This window comes from Canis aureus, chromosome 2, assembly GCF_053574225.1.
Source record: "Canis aureus isolate CA01 chromosome 2, VMU_Caureus_v.1.0, whole genome shotgun sequence".
NCBI lineage: Eukaryota > Metazoa > Chordata > Mammalia > Carnivora > Canidae > Canis > Canis aureus.
Genome location: NC_135612.1, coordinates 34262533 through 34286446, shown reverse-complemented (window position 1 = coordinate 34286446; position 23914 = coordinate 34262533). Strand labels below are relative to the sequence as shown.

The 23914-nt window shown below is 38.6% G+C and overlaps 1 protein-coding gene and 1 long non-coding RNA gene across 4 annotated transcripts in view; one reads left to right on the top strand and one right to left on the bottom strand.

Annotated features, from left to right (window-relative positions):
- GABRG3 (gamma-aminobutyric acid type A receptor subunit gamma3) overlaps window positions 1-23914 on the top strand; it is a 686820-nt gene that overhangs the window by 97772 nt on the left and 565134 nt on the right. The gene's annotated exons all lie outside the window — the stretch shown is intronic.
- Window positions 5831-16369, bottom strand: LOC144295804 (uncharacterized). The gene is made up of 3 exons (XR_013362888.1): window positions 15776-16369; window positions 14547-14641; window positions 5831-12006 (listed from the first exon to the last, which is right to left on the bottom strand). It is a non-coding gene; the product is annotated as an uncharacterized LOC144295804 (long non-coding RNA).

Genomic DNA, 23914 nt, shown 5'->3' with positions numbered 1-23914 from the left:
GATATAGTGTCCCTCTTCATCACTCACTACAGTCTTCAGGGTAAATTTTAGTTTATCTGATATAAGGATGGCTACCCCTGCTTTCTTTTGAGGACCATTTGAATGGTACATGGTTCTCCAACCTTTTATTTTCACGCTGAAGGTGTCCTTATGTCTAAAATGTGTCTCCTGTAGACAGCAATTAGATGGGTCCTGTTTTTTTATCCAGTCTGAAACCCTGCACCTTTTTGATGGTGTCATCAAGCCCATTCACATTCAGAGTTACTGTTGAAAGATATGAGTTTAGTGTCATCATGATATCTATTCAGTCCCTGATTTTGTGGATTGTTTCCTTGGACTTCCTCTTTCTTTTACAGGGTCCACTTTAATATCTCTTGCAGAGCCGGCTTGGTGGTCACATATTCTTTCAGTTTCTGCCTATCTTGGAAGCTCTTTGTCTCTCCTTCTATTCTGAATGAGAGCCTTGCTGGATACAGTATTCTTGGCTGCAGGTTCTTCTCATTTAGGACCCTGAATATATCCTGCCAGCCCTTTCTGGCCTGCCAGGTCTCTGTGGAGAGGTCTGCTGTGAATCTAATATTTCTCCCCATAAAAGTTAGAGATTTCTTGTCTCTTGCTGCTTTAAGGATCTTGTCTTTATCTTTGGAATTTGCAAGCTTCACTATTAAATGTCGAGGTTTGAGCGGTTTTTATTGATTTTAGGGGGGGAACCTCTCAATTTCCTGAATCCGAATGCCTGTTTCCCTTCCCAGATTAGGAAAGTTTTCAGCTATGATTTGTTCAAATGCATCTTATGGCCCTCTGTGCCTTTCGGCACCCTCAGGAACCTCAATTAAAGGTAGATTTTTCTTCCTCAGGCTGTCACTTATTTCCCTTAATCTATCCTCATGATCTTTTGTTTGTCTCTTTTTTCCTCAGTTTCCTTCTTTGCCATCAACTCGGCTGCCATGTCACTCACTTGTTCTTCCACCTCGTTAACCCTCATCGTTAGGACTTCTAGTTTGGATTGCATCTCATTCAATTGATTTTTAATTTCTGCCTGATTAGCTCTAAATTCTGCAGTCATGAAGTCTCTGGAGTCCTTTATGCTTTTTTCTAGATCCACCAGTAGCTGTATAATAGTGCTTCTGAATTGGCTTTCTGACATTGAATTGTAATCCAGATTTTGTAACTCTGTGGGAAAGAGGACTGTTTCTGATTCTTTCTTTTGAGTTGAGTTTTTCCTTCTAGTCATTTTGCTCAGTGCAGAGTGGCCAAAAACAAGTTGTATTGGGAAAAGGAGAAAAAGAGAGAAGAGAAAGAAGAAAAGAAAAAGAAAAAAAGAGAAAAAAGGGGGACAAAAAGAGAAAAGAAGAAAAGAAAAATGGGGTTGGAAGCAAACAGAAGACAAAAAACAAGGGGGAGTATCCTCTGATTCTGTATACTGTAAATCCCTCGACTTCCCCTGGAACCTTCCAATGCGGCTTGGTCAATAATTTGTTTTTCGGCTGTCTGTCTAGCTGGTCTTGTGGGGGAGGCCTGCTCTGTTGATTCTTAGGTGTTAGCACTTGGGGGAGCTGCTCAGCTCCCTGCCTGGTGCAGGGCTCAGTGAATGTTGTTTAACCTGTTTATCCTGTGAGGCCACTGTGAAGCTCAGTGGGGGTTGTTTACCCCATGAGGCCTCAGGAGGAACAACCCCAGTGGCGGCGGCCAGCTCTGGTACCCTGGAGTCAGCTCCCGCAGTCACTACGGAGCTCTCCGTCTGCAGGGCCTGGATACTCTGGGGCGGGGCGCTCATCTGCTCAGCTCGGGGCAGGAGCGTCCTTGCTGTCCTGGGCCCTCCCGGCCTCTGCCTGTCCCCGGGTCAAGCCGGATCCTGGGCTGTGTCCCCGGTGCCCTGTGCTCCAGAGCCTGCGCTGCTGGATTTGCGCTCCCAGCCATGCTGGAGCCCCCGCGAGCCCCTCCGAGATGCTCCCGGTCCGCCATGCCCGGACACTGCAGCCCTTAGGGAGCTCGGCGCACTCTCCCCTGGTCGCAGGTGTCTGTTACTGTCCCAGGGAGCCCGAGGGCATCCCCGCCCTCCTGGGTCCTGCTCCACCTCCCCGCGAGCCCCTTTCCGCCCGGGAAGGTCGGGGCAGCTCCTGCGTCTCCGGGACGGGGCTCTCCTGTCCTGGGGACACTCGCCCCGGCTTCAGCCCGGCTCCTCGCGGGGCCCCTCCCCCTTGGAGGCCTTTTGTTTCTTTATTTTTTTTCCCCCGTCTTCCTACCTTGATAGAAGCGCGAACTCTTCTCACTGTAGCATTCCAGCTGTTCTCTCTTTAAATCTCAGGCCGCATTCATAGATTTTCAGGATGATTTGAAGGTTTTCTAGGTAATTTGGTGGTGACAGGTGACTTGGGGACCCTACTCTTCCGCCATCTTGCCCCGCCCCCCGGAGGATGCCTTTTTTTTTTAAATTTCACAAGCACTAGACATAACTTATTTTAACTTAGAAATTTCAAATCTAATAATGAGTAACAATTTGTTTTTAATGATCTATGATAGGGAGAGACTGAATGAGGTATACTTATGTGTGTATTAGAGAAGGGTAGCATCAGGTTCCAGTTAATTTTAAAATATTAAAATGGTCACTTAAAATATAGTCACAATTCTTTAGGGCTTACTTTATGTGTCGTTTATTATTTTAACATATAAAAAGATATTCTTATGACGTATAAACTTTGTAATTTACTTTTCTTTTTTTAAAGATTTTATTTATTTATTCCTGAGAGACAGACAGAGAGAGAGGCAGAGACACAGGCAGAGGGAGAAGCAGGGAGCCTGACGTGATCCAGGTCTCCAGGATCACACCCCAGCTGAAGGCGGTGCTAAACCGCTGGGCCACCAGGGCTTCCCTTTACTTTTCTAAGTTTAAAATTAAAATTGATATCATTTGTATATATCATGCCTTTTAGATGGAAGATAATGTTTCGTGTACTTTATGGTAATCACCAATGTAAACATTTCATTGAAGAACTTTAACTCCAAATGGATAGTCAAAATGGAAGAATTCTAACAACATGCTATTCTTCCAACAAATTCATTCTTGATTCCTTTTTTTAAAAAAAAATTATTTTATTGTAGTAAGAATACAAAGCATGAGATCTACCCTCTTTTTTGTTTTTTTTGTTACTTATTTATTCATTTTAAAATTATTTCTATTGTATTATTGGCACATAATGTATGTTTCAATTGTACGATATATTGATGCAACAATTTTGCATATTATCCAGTGCTTACCACAATAAGTATAGTCACCATCTCTCACCATGTAATGTTATTACTGTATTATTCACTATATTCCCTATGTTAGACTTTTCATCTCCATGATTTATTTGTTTTATAACTGGAAGTTTGTACCTCTTAATTCCCTTTATCGATTTCATCCATTTCCCCACCCACCTTCCCTCTGGCAACCACAAGTTTGTTTTCCGTATTTAAGAATCTGTTCTTTGGTTGGTTAGTTTGTTTCTTTGTTTGTCTTGTCCTATAGATTCCACATATAAGTGAAATCATGTGGTATTTGTCTTTGTCTGGCTTATTTCACTTAGCTTGATGCCCTCTGGGTCCATCCATGTTGTTACAAGTGGCAAGATCTCATTCTTTTCCATGGCTGAGTAATATCCCATAATGAAATACATAATTCATATATATATATATACATACACACACACACACATATATATATATTACATCTTCTTTATCTTTATCCACTCATTTATTGATGCAAATGTTATATCTGATAAGAGGATAATGCACAAAATATATAAGGAACTTATATGACTCAATACCAGAAAACCCAAATAATCCAATTAAAAAATGGGAAAGGACTAATAGACATTTCTCCAAAGAAGACATACAAGTGTCCAACAGGCATATGAAAAGTACTCAGCATCACTCATCATCAGGGAAATGCAAATCAAAACTATAATGAAATATCACTTTATACCACAAGGACTGTTCTAGCCATTTCATGTTACACCTGTCAGAATGGCTAGTATCAAAAAGACAAGAAATAACAAGCTTTGGTGAGGATGTGGAGAAAAAAGAACCCTTGTTCACTGTTGGTAGGAATGTAAATTGGTGTAGCCACTGTGAAAAACAATGGAGGTCCCTCAAAAATTAAAAATAGAAATATCATATGATCCAGTAATTCTACTTTGAGGAATTTACTGAAAGAAAATGAAAACACTAGTTGGAAAAGGTATATGTACCCCTATGTTTATTGCAGCATTATTTACAATAGATATCTATGGAAGCAACCCAAGTGTCCATTGAGAGATCTACCCACTGATCAAAATTTTAAATATTCAATACAATATTGGTGAGTTTGAACATTATATATAATTTTGAAAAACTGATGATTTTGAAATTTTGACAATATATTTTCTTCCATAAATTATGGGACTAGAGAATCAAATATAAGAATGATAGTGGACCTGTATATGTCTGTCACCACTCCAAGAGACACTTCATTAAATGTTCCCTTGGAGAAGGAGGCAGAGGAGGGAGCCACATATAATGGGTAGAAGGACCCCCTCCTCCTATGTCAACTGCTCCCATTGGGGGAGGCATGTGGGCTGAGCTGCCACTGAGGCAGTGTAGGCCATGGAGTGACAGACTAAGGACTAGAAGTTTAAGGCTCAGCTTGTTCCTCTGAAAATGAGGGCAGTAATTACTACCCTGCCTACCTTAGCAGGATTTACTGAAAATCCAAGGAATAATATGCATGAAAGCATATTGCAAATTGGAAAGTCTTGTACAACTGAAGGGTATTAAAACTGTAATAAAGTTTAACTTTGAAAGGTAATTTACCAAAAACTATTGTAGTGTAAGTGCCTAGCATTAAGCTTTTTTGATTGCAATGTAAGTGCCTGATGTTGTCTTTGATTGCCAAGGCATCCATTTCAGTGACATCCATCTCAAATAAACATTTTGCCAGCTGTGTGACACAGTTACTGGCTATACAACTACATAAGGAGGCAGCCTGACCTACCTGTGAAGTTCCCCTTTTAGGAAACCAGGTAACCTAGACAATTGACCACCTATGTGACCCTGCTTTTCCCTTCCCACACCCTAATTCCCATTCTTTATGTTATTTTTTATAATGATTTTATTTATTTTTTCATGAGAGACAGAGAGAGAGAGTGAGAGAGAGAGAGAGGCAGAGACACAGGCAGAGGGAGAAGCAGGCCTCACACAAGGAGCCCGATGTGGGACTCGATCCCGGGATCCTGGGACCACACCCTGAACTGAAGGCAGATGCTCAACTGCTGAGCCACTCAGGCATCCCTAATTCCCACTCTTTAAATTCACCAAGAAAGAATGAACCCAGGAAACCTTGAGTACTCCACCCTCAACCCTAATAAGACAGAAGCCCAGGTCTGAGCTCTTCTCTCTCTCTCTTGCTCTCTCCCATCTCCCCGCACCTCTCCTCTCTCTTGCCCTGAGACCTCACTGTGTGGCCTTAGGTGTGCTGTGTTGCCTTGTACCCCTGAGGACTTGTTAATAATAAATCTTGTTTTATCAAAGTTCCCTGATGGTTGTTGCGAGGTACATCTTGGAATCACAATGAGAACCACAAGGACTTGTCCAGCCACAACATTGGCTCCATTCAGAGAAATGTCTATGGCACTGCCAGTAGTAGTATCCCAGATGAGTGCTCCAGGCATTCATAGCTGATAGCATTACTGCCATAGGCTGAGATCCATGCAAAACAACTATGCAGCTATATTAATAACTTTATAATGTATAGATTTAGGTTTGTTTTTTGTTTTTGTTTTTTAATTTTTATTTATTTATGATAGTCACAGAGAGAGAGATAGAGAGAGGCAGAGACATATGCAGAGGGAGAAGCAGGCTCCATGCACCGGGAGCCCAACGCGGGACTTGATCCCAGATCTCCAGGATCGCGCCCTGGGCCAAACGCAGGCGCCAAACCGCTGCGCCACCCAGAGATCCCTAGATTTAGGTTTGTTAGACCAATATTATTTTCAACGGACAGTTTGTTTCAATTGCTAATTCCTAAGTAAAGCATGCAAGAAAATATTCAGGTTTGTCTGAATTTGCTGATTTATTTTTGACATATTTGAAATATAATCTTTATACTGATCTCCACTTTATAATGCTAGAGCTCTTGATCTGCTTTGGGATGTCTGAGCTGCATTCTCAGAGCTCTGCTAAGTAACAGTTTTGTCTTCATACCACATCTGTATGCTACCCAGGTATCCAGGAAAAGTGGAGAAGGAACATTCCACCCCTATAGGGAGATGTGACCTCTGTTCCCAGAAATGTCCCATCTGCAAAAGAAAGCTGGCTGGTACACCCATGAGCACCTGGCTTGACAGAGCAATATGTCCTCTGGTCCTCTAGTAAGTTGCACATCACACCAGAGACAAATCTTGCTCTTCAAGGGTTGTTTTGACTGCAGGCAGACATGGTTTTGATGACCTTGGAAGCTTCTCCTGCCCTGAGTCTTCATGGTGATGCAGTCTGAGCTGGTCACACATATACTCAATCTCACTGCATTTCTGTGGTTCAGAACAGACACTTCTGAGTAAGTCTAGATATGGAAACCTTGTTGAGATGATTGGTGGGTGCTGTGCATTAAGGCTGCTGCTGGATACTTTATTCAAATTTGAGCCCCTGTATTTCCTGACCTGTCTAGAATTCTTGAATTTGAAGATCACATTTTCCCTTTTGGCAAAAAATGCCCTTGGGATTTTTTTTTAAAGAATTTATTTATTTATTCATGAGAGACACAGAGAGAGGCAGAGACACAGGCAGAGGGAGAAGCAGGCTCCATGCGGGGAGCCTGATGTGGGACTCGACCCCAGGATCATGCCCTGAGCCGAAGGCCCATGCTCAACCTCTTAGCCACCCAGGCATCCCTGCCCTTTGGATTTTTGATATAGATTTTTTGAGGGTAGTATTGCCATCCTCTTTGAATTGTTTATTGCTAGTATAGAGAAATACAGCTGATATGTTATGAGTTTTTCTGAAATTGTTTGTTATCTCTAATATTGTGTGTGTGTGTATGTTTGTATTCTTTGGGTTTGTCTACATATAAGACAATGCCATCCTCATTAGAGATAGTTTCCTAGTTTCTTTCCTTCCAATTTGGAAGCATTTATTTTCTTTTTCTTTTTAATTGAAGTATAGTTGACACACAAGATTATATTAGTTTCAGATGTACAACATAGTGACTCAATATTTATATACACTACCAAATGCTAACCATAAGTGTCACTACCATAAGAATATATAATATATGTCATATATATACACATACATATATTATATATGTATATGATAAGTATATCTGTTGCCATATGAATTTATTATAATATTATTAATTATATTTCCCATGCTGGATGTTTCTTCCCTATGACTTATTTAATTTATAACTGGAATTTTATATCTTCTAATCCCCTTGGTCTGTTTTGCCCCTCTTACCATCTCCTCCTCTCCGACTTGACAACCACCAGTTCTCTGTATGTTGTCTGTTTCTGTTTTTTTAGAAACAGACCATTCATTTGTTATTTTTTTAGGTTTCACATGTAAGTGAAAACATGTAATATTTGTTTTTCTCTAACATATTGAATTTAGCCTAATACCTTCTAGGTCCATCCATATTGTGCTGAGTGGGAAGTTTTCACTCTTTTTAATAGCTGAGTAATATTCCATTGTATATATTGTCTATACACACATATGTATACATACACAATATGCCATTGTATATATATAGAGAGAGTGTGTGTATGTGTGTGTGTGTATCTCACATCTTTTTTATCCATTCAGCTATCAAAAGACAAGCTGCTTCCATATCTTGGCTATAAATGCTGCAATAAACTTAGGGGTACATATATCTTTTCCAATTAGTTTTCTTATTTTCTTTCAGTAAGTACTTAGAAGTGAAATTACTGGACTATGTGATATTTCTATTTTTGTTTTTTTGACAAACTTCCATAGTTTTCCATAGTGGCTGTCTGTACCAGTGTGCATTCTTATCAACAACACACAAGGGTTCTCTTTTTCTCTATGTCCTCACCAAAATTTGTTATTTATTGTCTTTTTTATACTAGCCATTCTGACTGGTGTGAGATGATATCTCATTTGCATTTCCCTGTATCTGACTTGCATTTCTCTGATGATGAGTGATGTTGAACATCTTTTCATGTGTCTGTTTGTCACCTGTGTGTCTTCTTTGGAGAAATGTCTATTCAGGTCCTCTGCTCAGTTTTTAATTAGATTATTTAGGTTTTTTGGTGTTGGGTTGTGCAAGTTCTTTATATATTTTGAATATTAACCCCTTATTAGATATATCATCTGAAAATATCATCTCCCATTCAGTATGTTGTCTGTTGATTTTCTTGATTATTTCCTTCATGGTGTAAAAGCTTTTTAGTTTGATGTAGTCTCAGATGTTTATTTTTAATTTGTTGCCCTCGCCAGATGAGACAGATCCAAAAAAAAGGTTGCTAAGACCAATGTTTAAAGATTTACTGCCTATTTTCTTAAGAAATTTTATGGTTTCAGGTCTTATATTTAGGTCTTTAATCAATTTTTTAGTTAATTTTTGTAAATGGTGTAAAAAAGTGGTTCAGTTTCACTCTTTTGCATGTCGTTGTCCAATTTTCTCAGCAGTATTTATTGACGAGACTGTCTTTCACCCCTTGTATATTACCTCTTTTGTCATATAGATTAGTTGAAACTAATGTAGGCATTAGTTTAACATGAGTTAAACTCATGTAGGCATGAGTATTTCTGGGTTCTATTCTGTTCTATGGATCTGTGTGTCTATTTTTGTGTCAGTGCCATACAGTTTTGATTATTATATTATATTACTATTATATTATAACTCTGTAGTATAGTTTGAAATCTAGGATTGTGATGGCACCAAATTTGTTTATCATTTTCAGGATTGCTTTAGCTATTTGAGGTCTTTTGTGTTGCCACACAAATTTTAGAATTTCTTGTCCTAATTATGTTAAAAATACTGTTGGTATTTTGATAGAGATTGTGCCAAATCTGTTGATTGCTTTGGATAATATGGACATTTAACAATATAAATTGTTTCAATTCATGAGCATGGTATATCTTTTTATTTATTTGTGTCACCTCCAGTTTCCTTCATCAATGTCTTAGAGTTTTCAGAGTACAGATTTTTCACCTCCTTTAAAAAATTTATTCCTAAGTATTTTATTCTCTTTAATACAATTATAAATGAAATTATTTTCTTAATTTTTCTTTCTGTTAGTTTGTTATTAGTATATAAAAACACAGGTTTTGGTTAATTGATTTTGTATTCCACAACTTTGCTGAATTCATTTATTCATTCTAATTGTTTTTTGATGGAGTCTTCAGACTTTGCTACATATAATATCATGCCATCTACAAATAGTGACAGTTTTATTTCTTTACAAATTTGGATGCCTTTAGTTATTGTTCCTGTATGATTGCTATGGGTAGGACTTCTAATACTATGTTGAATGAAAGTGATGAGAGGATACCTTGTCTTTTTCCTGATTTTAGAGGATAAACTTCAAGCTTTTCTTCACCATTATGTGTAATATTGGTGTGGAGTTATCATATTTTTTTGTTGTTGTTTAGGTAATTTCCTTTCATACTTACTTTATTAAGAGTTTTGTCATGAATAGAAGTCGAATTTCATCAAATGCTTTTTCTACACCTATTGAGATGATTCTATGATTGTTATTTTTCACTTTGTTAATATGGTATATAATGTTGATTGATTTGCAGATATTGAACCATCTTTGTATCCCAGTCAATTATGGTAAATAACCCTTTTATTGCATTGTTGAATTTAGTTTGCAAATATTTTCTTGAGGGTTTTGCATCGATGTTCATCAGGGATATTGGCCTAAAGTTTTCATTATTCTGAAGTGTCTTTGTTTGGTTTTAGTATCAGGATAATGCTGGCCTTGTAGAATGAATTTGGAAGCATTCCTTCCTTTTCAACTTTTTGGATTGTTTGAGAAGGATATGTATTAATTCTTATTTAAGTGTTTGGTAGAATTTGCCTGTGAAGTCATCTGGTCCTGGACTTTGTTTGAGGAGTCCAATTTGGATGCCTTTTATTTCTTTTTCTTGCTTAATTGCTCTGGATAAAACTAGTACAGTGTTGATTGATTGTAGTGATAAAAGTGGGCATGCTTGATCTTAGCGGGAGAAGCTTTCAATCTTTTCTCATTGAGCATGTTGTTAGTTGTGGGTTCACCATATATGTCTTTTTATAATTTTGAGGAAGTTTTTTCCATTTCTAGGTTACTGTATTTTTTATCATTAAAAGCTATTGTATTTTGTCACTTGCTGTAGCTGCATCAATCAAGATGATTATGTAGTTTTTTCTTCATTTTATTAACACTAATAAATACATTGTATTTCCATGATAAATCCTGCTTGGCCATGATGTATAATTCTTTTAATAAGCTACTACATTCAGTTTGCTAGTGTTTTGTTAAGAATTTTTGCATATATATTCATAACAGATTTTGTTCTATAATTTTCTTATGAGGTCTTTGTTTTACTTTGTAATGATGACCTTATAGGTGAGTTGGGAAGTATTCCCTCATCTTCTAGTTTTGGAAAAGTTTGAAAAGGATTAGTATTAATTCTTTGTTAAATATTTGGCACAATTCACCAGTGAAGCCATCTGATCCTGCACTTTCCTTTGCTAGAAGGTTTTGATTGCTGAGTCAACCTCTTTACTTGTTATAGGTCTATTATTTTTATCTATCTATCATCTATCTATCTATCTATCTATCTATCTATCTATCTATCTATCTATTCAGAAAGAGAGAGAGAGAGAGAGGCAGAGACACAGGCAGAGGGAGAAGCAGGCTCCATGCAGGGAGCCCGACATGAGACTATATCCCGGGTCTCCAGGATCACACCCGGGGCTGCAGGTGGCGCTAAACTGCTGCGCCACCGGGGCTGCCCTGTTATAGGTCTATTAGATTTTCTGTTTTCTTTGTGAATTAGCCCCTTGAATCAGTTCTTTATAGAAATCCCTGTCAAGGCAAAACCAACAAACACAATTTCCTGGGAACAAGATTTGCTTTTCTCTTTCTGGAACCAAGTACCCACTCAGGGAACACAGGCTACGGTCTTCAAGATAGATGCTATATTGGGTAAGAGGGTTGGCCTAGAAATGTTAAAATATCACAGTGCTCTTCTACCCTATTTCAGTGTACTTATGCCCTGACTTACTGTTCACTTGGTTACCAGAAATATTTGACAAGCTTTGAGAGTTCTGATAAGGTTGGTTTTGATAATTTTTGTGAATTTTTTCCATTTCTTTGAGACCTAGGGGTCCTTACTGTACTATTTTTGCCACTGTTACTCCACTCAAACTGTTAATACTTCTTCAAACATTATTTCTTTTAATTTGGAGTTTTAAACATTTCCATTATTTTTACAGTCTTATATAAGCTGTCTGGTGAAAGCATGCTATTGCATCCATTAATTCATGGCTTCAGTGTCTGGATCACACTGTATGAGTTGATAGTCTAGACATTTCATTTTCATGTGACTTGGTTCATCAGCTTTTTATTTCTTTTCTGGGAGAAATGAGGAATCTTTAGGGGAAATGGTCCCTCAGATTTGAATCTTATGAAGTATGTTATTTGTGTGTGCAAATTCTTACTATATGAGCAAGAATGGCATGGAATGTCTTTCACATTTGCTTTCCTCACTATAATATTTCTAGAGGATCCTGAAGGGTAGATGCACATCTCTTCTGCTTTCCTTTCACTTTTTTAGACCATTTTCTATCTTGATGTGCCCACATTTGATCATTTGGCTGTTGTGTGAGGACATAACACTATCACTTCATGGTTTTTCTTGTTTTTACCAGCAACCAGTGAGTATTCTGAAGGCTCAAGGTAGTGCTTCCCAGTCCACATGGGCTAATTGTTCTCAATCTCTGATGATTAAGGGCCAGTGAAAACAAAGACATGCCCCTGTCTGTGAAAAAGAGAGAGAGAGAGAGAGAGAGAGAGAGAGAGAGAGAGATGTTGGAGAAAAAAAAGAGATGTTGGGAAAAAAAGAGAAGATGTGCTTATTAAATATTTGTTTCCTTTTTGTGCAAGTTGAATTAACAGATTTTTCAGAATGGAAAAGAACCTTTGAGATCACCTGTTCAATGTCTTCATTTTACAGATTAGGGATTAGAATTCACAAAAGCCCTCTAGGCAACAGATCCCTTCCCTCCAGGAGAGTGTGCCTTTGCTGCATCACACAGTTGCTAATGTCTTCATCTAGATGGTCCTTCTCAGTGTATTCTTACTAAGCCTTATCTGGGGCTGAATTTTCAGATTCCTGTGTGGTGTAGGTTAAATGGAACTGAGAAGGTACCTCCTTTCTTAATGTTTTCCTTGCATCTTTCCCCAGTCTTTGAAATCCTACCACTATTCATTTCTCTAGACCTGTGCTGTTTGCTATAAATAAAGGTATCTCCTCAGGAGGGATGACTAACCCAGAGTGTCAGTGCCTGAGGTGAAGGCCCTGGCACTGCAGGAGAAGAAAGGTCTATAAAAGTGAAAAGGGAACAAACCAAAGGCAAGTGTGGTTGGCTTGGTGACTAAGAAGTGGAATAGTGGTAAAATGGGAGGAGCTGAGCCAGGCTGTCTCTAGTCAAATGGTGGTGGGGAGTCTCTGCCACTTAAAATTGTGTGACTTTGAGCAGGCCAGTTACATGTTCTGCATCTCAGTTTCTCCATCAGTACAAGGGGGGTAATAATGATAGAAAAGATTAATGAGAAAAATGTATAAAGCACTTAGGACATCTACAAAGTACCATATGAGCACTAGCCAGCTGTAATTATTTCATTGTTATCATTTGTGAACACATGCTAAGCACTGAGGCTCCCCAATGGACTCAGATTCTGCTTTTCAGTATGCACAGGGTCCAGTCCAATGTGCTTTTTCTTTGTCTTTATGGTTGGCTCTTCTACTGGATGTACAAAATAATTACATGTACTGATACCCAGGATATTTTTGTGAAAAGAAAGGCTTTTAGAATTCTAATTTTTTTTTTTTTAATTTTAGAAAGATACGAGGCTGGATAATTTTGGCAACCAATACTTGGCCGCTCAAAATAAAACCCCTAATTTTCCATATTATAGTCAAAGAATGACCTAAAGAGCCCCCAGAGAAGCTCCAAATGATATCAACACTAATTTACCTTTTAAATGTTGAGGTCACTTCAATGTGTCATGCATGCATTAATAGAGTCTAAATGTCTTCATATAGAGGGCTGTAGAACATAGTGGCTCAAAATTTGGTCAGATAACCTGGTTCCAAGACCAGCAAGTGTATAACTTTGTCAACTCCATCCCTCCTCATTTAAAAAATGAAAATGATAATAATAATGCATTCCTCCTGCAGTGTTCTACAACTGAAATTGGTTTCAAAAAAATTCTAAAAAAAAAAAAAAAAAAAGAAAAAGAAAAAAAAGGGCAGCCCGGGTGGCTCAGTGGTTTAGCGCCACCTTCAGTCCAGGGTGTGATCCTGGAGACCCAGGATCAAGTCCCATGTCAGGCTCCCTGCATGGAGCCTGCTCCTCTCTCTTCTGCCTGTGTCTCTGCCTCTCTGTGTGTGTGTCTCTCATGAATAAATAAATAAAAATTCTAAAAAAAAAAAAAATGAAATTGGTTTCATGCATGCAAATCACATAGCAAAGTGCTTGGCACATAATACACATTCTTAATTAGCATTAATGGTTACAGATATTTACTCAATATAGGAAATAGACCTTTACTAAGTTGGGTGCTTCCATGTGCTCAGCCCTGGGCTCTGAGCCAGTAACTCAGGCACTTTTCCTTCCCATTTCATAGTGAGTACTCTAATGACTGATTATTCAGAGGCTGCAAGGGTTACCATATTTCCTTGCTATTCTTTGGGAAACCAGGGCACAGAGAGACTGAGAGCATTTCCCAAGGCATGTGAGGGGGCACATAGGACTCCAAATAAGGACTGTCAGAACGTAAAGCTTTTCACAGTTCCAGACTACCTTTTTGAAAAGTTGCTTGCCCTGGTCTTTATAACCTGCTTGGTCTAGAAAGCAGTGTCTACAAATCCTCACCAAAGAAAACAGATGCCTGGGTTGCAGCCATAACAGATTTCCCTTCCTGGGTCCCAGGAGAAGCCTCTGGGAAAGGCTTTTCATACAGGGAAAGGATGCCTGTATTCTAGGGATCCAGAACACAAAGTAAACGACGGTAGTGCCGTAAACAGTCAGGTACCTTCTTATCTTGATAAAATAGTGCCCAAGAACATTTCTATTCCCTTGAGTCTATACTCAAATGGTAACTTTTAAGAATCTACCATGAAGATTTTCTTCCTCATCACAAGTGATAGATATTCACTGTTAAAATTTGAAAAAAAAAAAGAAGAAAAATAATAAATATCACCATATACATTCCAGTATATAGTTTTCCAAATACATACATTGTGACAACACATACACATACATATGCTTTTTGTACACAATATATTGCACACACCTGGGTAGCTTCTTCTGTACCATCATTTCTTACAGTCATGAGTCAAAGCCCTTATCTCTATACAGGACATGCTCCACCCTGAGAAGCAGGGATCTCTGCAAACAAACCATACATTACTGGGTTGTCAGCCACATTGATGTCTTCCCCCCTCCCCCCCCAAAAAAGAAATCTCAGTTAATAAGTTCCACAAAGAGCAGGATTTAGCCCGTCCTGTCATCATATCAACAGTGTCTGGTGCAGGCCTCTGTGTAGCTGGCTGTCAGCAACCGTGTTGAGTAAAGGCATTAATATGTTTGTTTTAGCTACTGTGCAGACATTTTATGGAACCTAAGGCCTCTTCATCTGCTCATACTGCTGTTTTCTGGCACGAAGGCTGCACTCTCTTAACCATACCCAGAAAGGACATGCTTTCCCCTGGTCCTCCCTACACTTGTGCTTTCCTCTTCACACCACCTTAGTCTTCAGATATGGATGCCCATGTCTTTCCTGCATTCTGAGACCATATTCCCCGGCTACAGAATTTCCCAGGGACCCAACTTCCTTTCCTGTGTGCCCATGACAGCTCTTCAATTTCCAGTAGTTCAGTTTGACCTGTATTATCGCATTTATAAACAGCCACCATATGGTCTGCCTGGCAGGCTGTGGATTGTTGCATTCAGAAATGCTCCAATTCATCATGTACAGTTCCCAGCAAAATACTAAATAAATACTAATAAATAAATTTATTCAGCTCATACTAAATCATGACAAATTGTTCTTTCTCAGATTCACAATGGATGCCCTCACACAAAGCAGGGTTCTACTTTCCATGTTTTTTTTGTTTTTGTTTTTGTTTTTAATTTCATGTTTGTCATTCAAGTTAACAAATATTTATTTACTGAGCACAACTGTATAGAGGCCCTGGGCTTGGTGTTGCCATGGATCTCAAGGCTGGTAAGAGAAAGTCTCTGCCCTTCTGGAGTATCCAGTCTGTTGAATTGCTAAAAGGTGCACATCTGGAAAACCAGATGCAGCTTTGTGCCTCTGTTGTATTTTGGATATCAGGAAAAATTGTATCTTTTAGCAGAGATGATGGATTGATTACTTGCCTTTGTTCATAATCATGGTTCTTACATCTTAAGATTCTTAAGATAGAGCTGCTGTACTACAGGCTAACTGTGTTAAGACAAGAATCTTTAGTCAAGAATTGACAACTCTAAACAAAGCATGAAATTAGAACCAGCATTTACCTTTGAATTTTCAGGAGCTCTGTGTTCACACATTTTATTTGTATGTTTTCTAAGAAGAACAAATAACTGTGAGATACTAATTTCCCTTTTATTTTTCAAATCTAGAACGACTTTCCAAATAAACTATAAATTTGAACCAGGTCAGATAAAGGGCAAAGGTTAAGTCCTATCCACTTCCTTTTTGGGTTTATTTTTATTTTTCTATGTCTGTACAATGTCTATCTCTGCATTAAAAAATTTGTGAATCACATGCTCATATGTTATTTACATCAGTTACTTCTACTAAATTCTGAGTCTGGTGGGCAGATATTTGGAAGTTCTGGCCCGCTGTCTGGCACATAAGAACGTGAATGATGGAAGAGGCTGCATAGGGAGGCCTGGGGTGAGTGAGACAAAGTGTTTTGAGGCAAGCCGGCGTGGGCTAGTGGAAGCCTTAAATAATGGGCTTTAGAAAGAGGGATCTATTTACCCAAAGCATAGCCCCAAGGGTAGGAAGGGCTAGGAAGAAAAGGAATCTTCTCTACAGACACAGCTCAGCTCATTCATAATTTTTCCTTAGGCACAGAAAAGTTTATCCAGTTATTTTTATCTGTCTTTTCTTCTCTCCCTTTCTCCCTCCCTTTGTCCCCACCCAAACCTTTCTTTCCTTCAGTGCTCTGACTTTAATTATAATATTCTTCAAATTGTCTGATCCTTCTAGGGCAATGATGCACAACCAGGGCAATTTTGCTTTCCCTTCCACCCTGCCACACACAAATCAAAGGACATTTGATGATATTCAAAGCCATTTTTGTTGGTGTAATGTGTACAGATAGTGCTACTGACATTGGGTGGGTGGAGGCTGGACATGCTGCTAAATATGCTACCATGCGTATGAAAGTCCTCCCTTCATTCCCCTCAATATAGCATTATCTGGCCCAAATGTCAATAGTGTCAAGATTTTGAGAAACTTTATACTGGTATCCTTATTTTCTAGGGCAAAGGACATCATGGTGATATTAGAAACTTGTTTTCATTATTACCTAAAAATCCTTTCCTTCTTAACTTATTTTTTCTTTTTTATCAGAGATGTTACAAGAAGAGATAGTGGATAGAATTTTTTTTAAAAAAGCCAACAAAACAAAACCTAAACTGCATGATCTCATTTGTGTGGAGAATCTAATACAAAACAAAACCAACTGATAGGTTCAGAGAATAGATTGGTGGTTTTCAGAAGTAGGGTTGAAGGGTGAGTGGAATGAGTGAAGGGCTTAAAAGGTACAAACTTCTGATTATAAGATAAATAAGTCTTGGAGAAGTAATGTATACCATAGTGACTACAGTCAACAACACTACATTGTATATTTGAAATTTGCTGAGAGAATAGGTCTTAAAAAGTTTTTATCACAAGAAAAAAAGTTTGTAATTATGTGAGCTAATGCATTTTGACTAAACATGTTGTGGTAATCTGATACATATATCGGATCATTTCATTGTACACCTAATACCAATTCAATGTTATATGTCAGTTGTATCTCAATAAACTTTTTAATTGAAAAAGCAAAAGAACAACAGAGGGTGAGGTGCCTGTGTAGATCACAGCCCTCAAGTGCATCTAGCTGCACTTTGGCCTAGGCCTGCCTCTCCATAGGATGCCAGGAGACTGAAGATCCTGTGTGAAGTCCTTCTCCCCATGAATCCCAGCCCCTACCAGCAATGCTCTTTGGTATTCACCTATACCCTTTGCAAGATATCCACTAATATACTAGCCCTTCCAGACCTTCCCTCCAATTTTTTTCACCAAATACATCATGAATATCTTTCCATGTACGTATACATAGATAAACATTCTCTTTTTTAATGATGGCATGGTATTTTATGGCATAGGTACACCAGCATGTAATTAGCCAGTTTCCCTGTTGTTTCCAATTTGAGTTTTTCTAGTTATTCACAATTAAATACAATATAGCACTGAGAAACTGTGTGAACATCTCTGCACAGTTGTCTGATTATCTCTTTAAGATAAATTCTTTTAAGTAGAACTGTCCTAGCTACAAATCATCTGGAAAAGAAATAAAGAAAACAATCCAACTTACAATTACATCAAAACAAACAGTAACAATGAAGTCCTGGGTAATGCACAGAGAGAGCTGGGCCTAAATATTTAGAGCATTTTGAATTTTATTATTTTGAATTTTTTTTTATTTTGAATTTTTATAAATATGCTCTGAGAACACAAGAAGGGAAGGTTCATTTAAAAAAAAAATTCTGAATGCTAATATCAGAGGACCTAACTCAGAAAATATGCTCTTATTTATTTTTATTTTTTTAACCAACCTGACTTGGAAAAAGGAGGCAGAAAAAGCACCAGAAAAAGGAAGTGCTTTGTTAGTTTTTAAATAAGAAATTTTATATAATTATAATTAAGATTTTTCTTAAGTAATTTGAGCCTTTCCCAAGCCTAGTTTCAAGAGTTAGGCCTGAAAGCTTCCCAAGTCTGATAGGAAAAGCAGAGTCTTTGCTCATTAAAGTAAATCAGAAATTCTTATAAAACTCAGAAATGACAATTTTCCATATATAAGATAGCAAAAAGAAATGACCAAAAAGATAAAAACATTCAATGTACTGGACAAAAGTTTTAAAAATATTGGAGAGACTTCCAGTTCCAGTTATGATGGAGCAGCCCCATTGCTCTCAGGGCCTTCATTTTAGGACAGAAAATCCCTGGATATAACACAATAAACAAGCATAGACTGAATCATGGAAATAAGGAGCCAAATCACCTTGGCACATTAGACTTAAGGAATAGTACAATGGTGAGTGAGCCCCAGTGCTGTAATATGTTGTCTGGCATGCCACATATACAATCAAAACTCACTTGTTATACAATGAGACAGGAAATTCACGATCCAAATGAGAAGAGAAAATAAACAGATGCCAATACCAAGATAAATAAGATGTCATAATCATTTAACAAAGTATGTAGTAGGTAGAGACAATTACACTTAAAAAGTGGGGAAGATAAAAAGACCTGAATGAAATAAGTTTCCTCTACTTCACTCAACGACAGTAGACTATGACTGGATTGCATTACTGCATTGATTAGCTAGGGCTGCCATAACAAAGTACTACAGACTGTGAGGCTTAAATAATAGAAATTTATTTTCTCTAAGTTTTTGACGCTGGAAGTCCAAAATCAAAATGTATGCAGGGTTGGTTTCCCTCAAGGCCTCTCTCCTTGGCTTGTTGATAGCTGTCTTCTCCCTGTGTCCCCATATTGTCTTCTCTCTATGCATGTCTGTTTCCTGATCTTTTCTTTTTTTTAAAGATTATTTATTATTTTAGAGAGAGTGAGAAAGAGCACTGGAGGAGGGTCAAAGGGAGAAGGAGAGAGAGAATCTCAAGCAGACTCCCCACTGAGCATGGAACCTAATGCAGGACTCAAACCCCTGACCCTAAGATCATGACTTTGGCTAAAATCAAGAGTTGGACAATTGACTGAGCCACCCAAGTGTCCCTTGATCTCCAGTCCTAATGGCTTAGGGCCTACTTTTATGACCTCATATTAACTTAATTACCTCTTTAAAGACTCTGTCTCAAATAGAGTTGCATTCTGAGGTACTGAGGGTTAGGATCCAACATATGAATGGACGGGAGTGCAATTCAGCCCATAATAGTTTTGCACATTGTATTTTATGCAATTGTATGTGTATTATAATATCTAGAGCAACTACAAAGAAAACTATACAAGTGATACACTAAAAAAAAACCCCACAAACTATAAATAATATAAGAAGAAATCCTTAAAAATATTCAAGTACCCTTAGAGAAATAACAAAAGAAACAGAAGAATGATAAAGAGGGAAAATAAAAACCAGGAAAAAACCCATCAGTCACCAGTATTAAGAAGGAAACAAAGTGGATCACTATAGATCCTGTAGCTGATAAGTGGATAATAAAGGAATAATACAACCAAAATTAAACCCAAATTTGACATCATTTTGTAAGTTAGAATAAATGGGCCATTTAAAAAAACAATTACTAACTATAGAAAAAAAAAAGATGCAACGGGAATGTGAACAATCTTATAATCATTAAACAAGTGAATTAGTAATTAAAAGTTCCCCTCAAAAGAAATACTTATTTCTATTTGGTTACACCTGAGTATTTTACCAAATAGCTAAAGAATAATTAATACTGACTTTATACAGTCTCTTCCAGGAAAGAGAGAATGGAGAACATTCCTCAATTCTTTTTATGAAGCTAGTGTTATTAGATACCAAAGCCAGATGAAGACTATACAAAAAAAGAAAGACTACAGATTAGTTTCTCTCATGAATCAAAATGCAAAAATCCTTAACAAATATTAACAAATAGAACCCAGCAAAGTATAATTATACCTCATGACCAAGTGAGATTTATATCTGGTATGGAAGGCTGGTTCAATGTTCAAAATCAATTAAAGCAATCTACTCAATTAGTTGGCTAAAGAAACAAATGTCATATGACCATATCATTTGGTGCAGAAAATGTATTTGATGAAATCCAATACCTATTCATTATGAAAACTCTCAGTAAACTAGGAATAGAAGGAAACTTCCTTGATATGGAGCATCTACAAAATTCACATAAACAAACCAACCTATAGCTAACATTATGGTTAATGGTGAAAGACTGAAAATCTGGAACAAGGCTAGAGTATATGCTTTCACTAGCCTTATTCAACATAGTAGTGGAAGTCCTTAACACTACAATACGGCAATAATAAGAAATACAGGCAAATAGTTTGGAAAGAGTAAAATAAAAGTATATGTATTTGCGCAAAACCTGATTTCTACATAAAAATCACAAGAAATGTACAAAATACACTTAGAACGAATGATTTCAGCAAGGTCTTAGGAGAAAAGATCATCACACAAATTGAATCATATCTCTATATAATAACAGAATAGTGAAGCCAAAATAAAAACACAATAACATTTACAATTGTTCCAAAAAATGAAGTGCGTGGGTATAAATCTAACAAAACATGTATAAATTCTGTATATTAAAAATAATAAAATGTTAATGAAAGACACCTGAGAAGCCCTAAGTAAATAGAGAAATATTTTTGTTCCAGGTTTGGAAGGCTCAACAAAATAAAGATGTCGGTTTTCTCCTACTTGATCTATAGGTTTAATGTAATTTTAATGATTTTGGTGGATATAGGAAAGCTTATTTAAAAATTTACATAGAATAGTATAAGGCCCAGAATAGCTGAAGCAATTTTGATAAAAAGAGAATAAAAGTGGAAGAATTCATCTACCTTCTTTCAAGACTTTTTACATAGCTATAGTAATAAAGACAGTAAGTTTGAGTAGAAGAATAGACAGATAACAAAGCAGAATGAGGAATCCATAAGTAGACCCAAGCAATTATTCTCAACTGATTTTTGACAAAGTTGGCCATCCCAAAAACCCTCATAAAATCTCAACATTAACTTCATACTTTATATTTTAAAAATTTATTCAAAATAGAATGTAAAATTATAAGCTTTTATTTTAATAGTGGATAATTCTTATAAGCTGGGCCTCATTAAAATTAAGGCTCCACTGAAAACTTAAGAGGATGAAATGAGAGAAAATATTTATAATCCACATATCTAACAAGTAAAGAAACAAACAATTCAATTGGAATATGGGCAAAAGACTTGAAAAGACATTTCACTGAAGGAGATATTCAGATGACAAACCAAAGATGTTTAACATCATTAGCCATTAGAGAAATACAAATTAAAACCACAAAAAGAGGAGTGCCTGCGTTCCGTAGTCAGTTAAGTGACTCCATTTGGCTCAGGTCATGATCCTGGGGTCCTGGGATCAAGCCCTATATCACCCTGCTGAACAGGGAGCCTGCTTCTGTTTCTCACGCCCCCCCCCACCCCAACTTGTGCTCTCACTCATTCTCTCAAATAAAGGAATAAAATCTTAAAACACACACACACACACACACAGATATCACTACAGACCAATCAGAATGACTAAAACAGAATAGTGATAATGCCACAATGATGGAAGGAATCCACAACACTCATGTTACTGGTGAGAATGTAAAATGGATAGCCACTCTGGAAAACAGTTTGGAAGTTTCTTATGAATCTCAATGTGAACTTATAATTCAACCCATTGCACTCTTGGGCATTTGTCCCTGAGAAATGAAAACTACACAAAAACCTATACATACCTTTTCATAGGGAGGTCCCAGTCTGGGTTAGGGAGTAGCGTTACCAGATTCAGGGTTGTTGGTGGCTTAAATAAAATTCTGGTGGGGTTTAGCAGTAGGCTCTGATAATGGGTCAGACAGGCATTGCTGATTCAGCGGTCTGGGGGCTGTTTGAGTGCCCCTTCAATAGCATGTGGGGTGGTAACATGTTCTTGCCCCATGGCCAGCTTGTCTGCATCCTTGACCATAGTGGCCACCGCAGCAATAATTTTTAAGCATGGGGGCCGGGCCGTCCAGCAGCCACCGTGTCCAGCTTTTTGGAGAGATAGGCTATGGGTCTCTTGTACTGGACAAGGACCCCTTTTGCCACCCCGTCTTTCTCGTGCACATACAGGTAAAAGGGCTTGGCTAGGGCAGGCAACCCGACAGCCAGGGCAGACAGCAAGGCTTGTTTAAGGTCATTAAAGGCTCTGGCCTCTGTCCATTCAAAATTTTGCTGGTGCTTGGTGGCCTCATAGAGGGGTCTGGCCATCTTGGCAAAACCCGTAATCTATAATTGACAGACCCCTGATGACCCCAGGAATTAATGTACCTGGCAGACGGTTTGTGGCTGTTGGATCCCGCACATCTGTCAACCCTCTTTGTCCATCCTTTAATTTGTACCCAAGGTAGCTCACCTCTGTTCTGCAGATCTGGGCTTTTTTAACTGAGGCCTGGTATCCTAGGGCCGCTATGGTCTGGAGCAAGTCCCTAATGCCTGCAGGCATGTGTCCTGGTCTTCAGCCGCCAACAGGATATCATCCACATATTGCAATAAGGTCAAATGAGGGTGCTTGGAATGGAATTCACCCAAGTCTTCATGTAAGGCCTCATCGAACATGGTCGGTGAATTTTTGAATCCTTGTGGTAGTCGAGTCCAGGTGAGCTGGCCATTGATGCCTTTCTCGGGGTCCGTCCATTCAAAGGCAAAAAGGTCTTGGCTCTTGGGTGCTAAAGGCAGGCTGAAAAAGGCATCTTTTAAATCTAATACCATATACCAAGTTTTGTCTGGAGGTAGGGTGGAGAGGAGTGTCTATGGGTTTGGGACCGTAGGGTGCATATCCTCTACTCGCCGGTTGGCTTCCCTTAAGTCCTAGACTGGCCTGTAATCATTAGAGTGCGGTTTCCACACTGGCAGCAAGGGAGTGTTCCATGCCAATTGGCAAGGCCTCAATATGCCCGAGTCCAGTAGTCGCCTACGCGCTGTGAGAGGCATTTAGTATTGGCGGGCCCCGACAGGGTCTGCCCCCAGCTTTAGTTCTATATATATGGCCAGTCGGTGCCGGGCCAGCCCAATTCCCCCAGTTTCTGCCCAGGCTTGGGGAAATTCCTGCAGCCAAAGGACAATGTTAGTCATTGGAGCTGAGGGCATTTGGTGGAGACGATATTCGTCTTCTAAACTCAGGACAAGTACCTGAATCGAGTGCCCCTCCTTGTTTAGAATTTTTGCCCTTTCGGGGTGGAAGTGAATTTGTGCCCCCATCTTGGTGAGCAAGTCCCAACCTAACAACAGGTAGAGACACTCAAGGATGACCATGAAGGAGTGGGATACCCGGCCCATGCCGAGATCCACAGTTCTTCGGGTAGTCCATGAGTACTGTTTGGTTCCCGTGGCCCCTTGCACCCATGAAGTCTTGCTTGCCAATTTCCCTTGGGGTTGTAATAAAACCTAGTGTTGTGCCCCAGTGTCCACTAGGAATTCAACGAGTTGCCCCTCCACTCTGAGAGTTACTTTGGGCTCGGGGAGAGTTGCCGAACCCCAACTCCCCTAGTCGTCCTAGTCCTCCATCTCCAAGATCTTGGCAGGGGCCTTAGATCTTTTGTTAGGGCACTCTTTTACCCAGTGGCCCTCTTCTTTGCAATAAGCACATTGGTTCTGTTCAGTTTAGGGCACTCCTGATGGGGACCAGGGTCATCCTC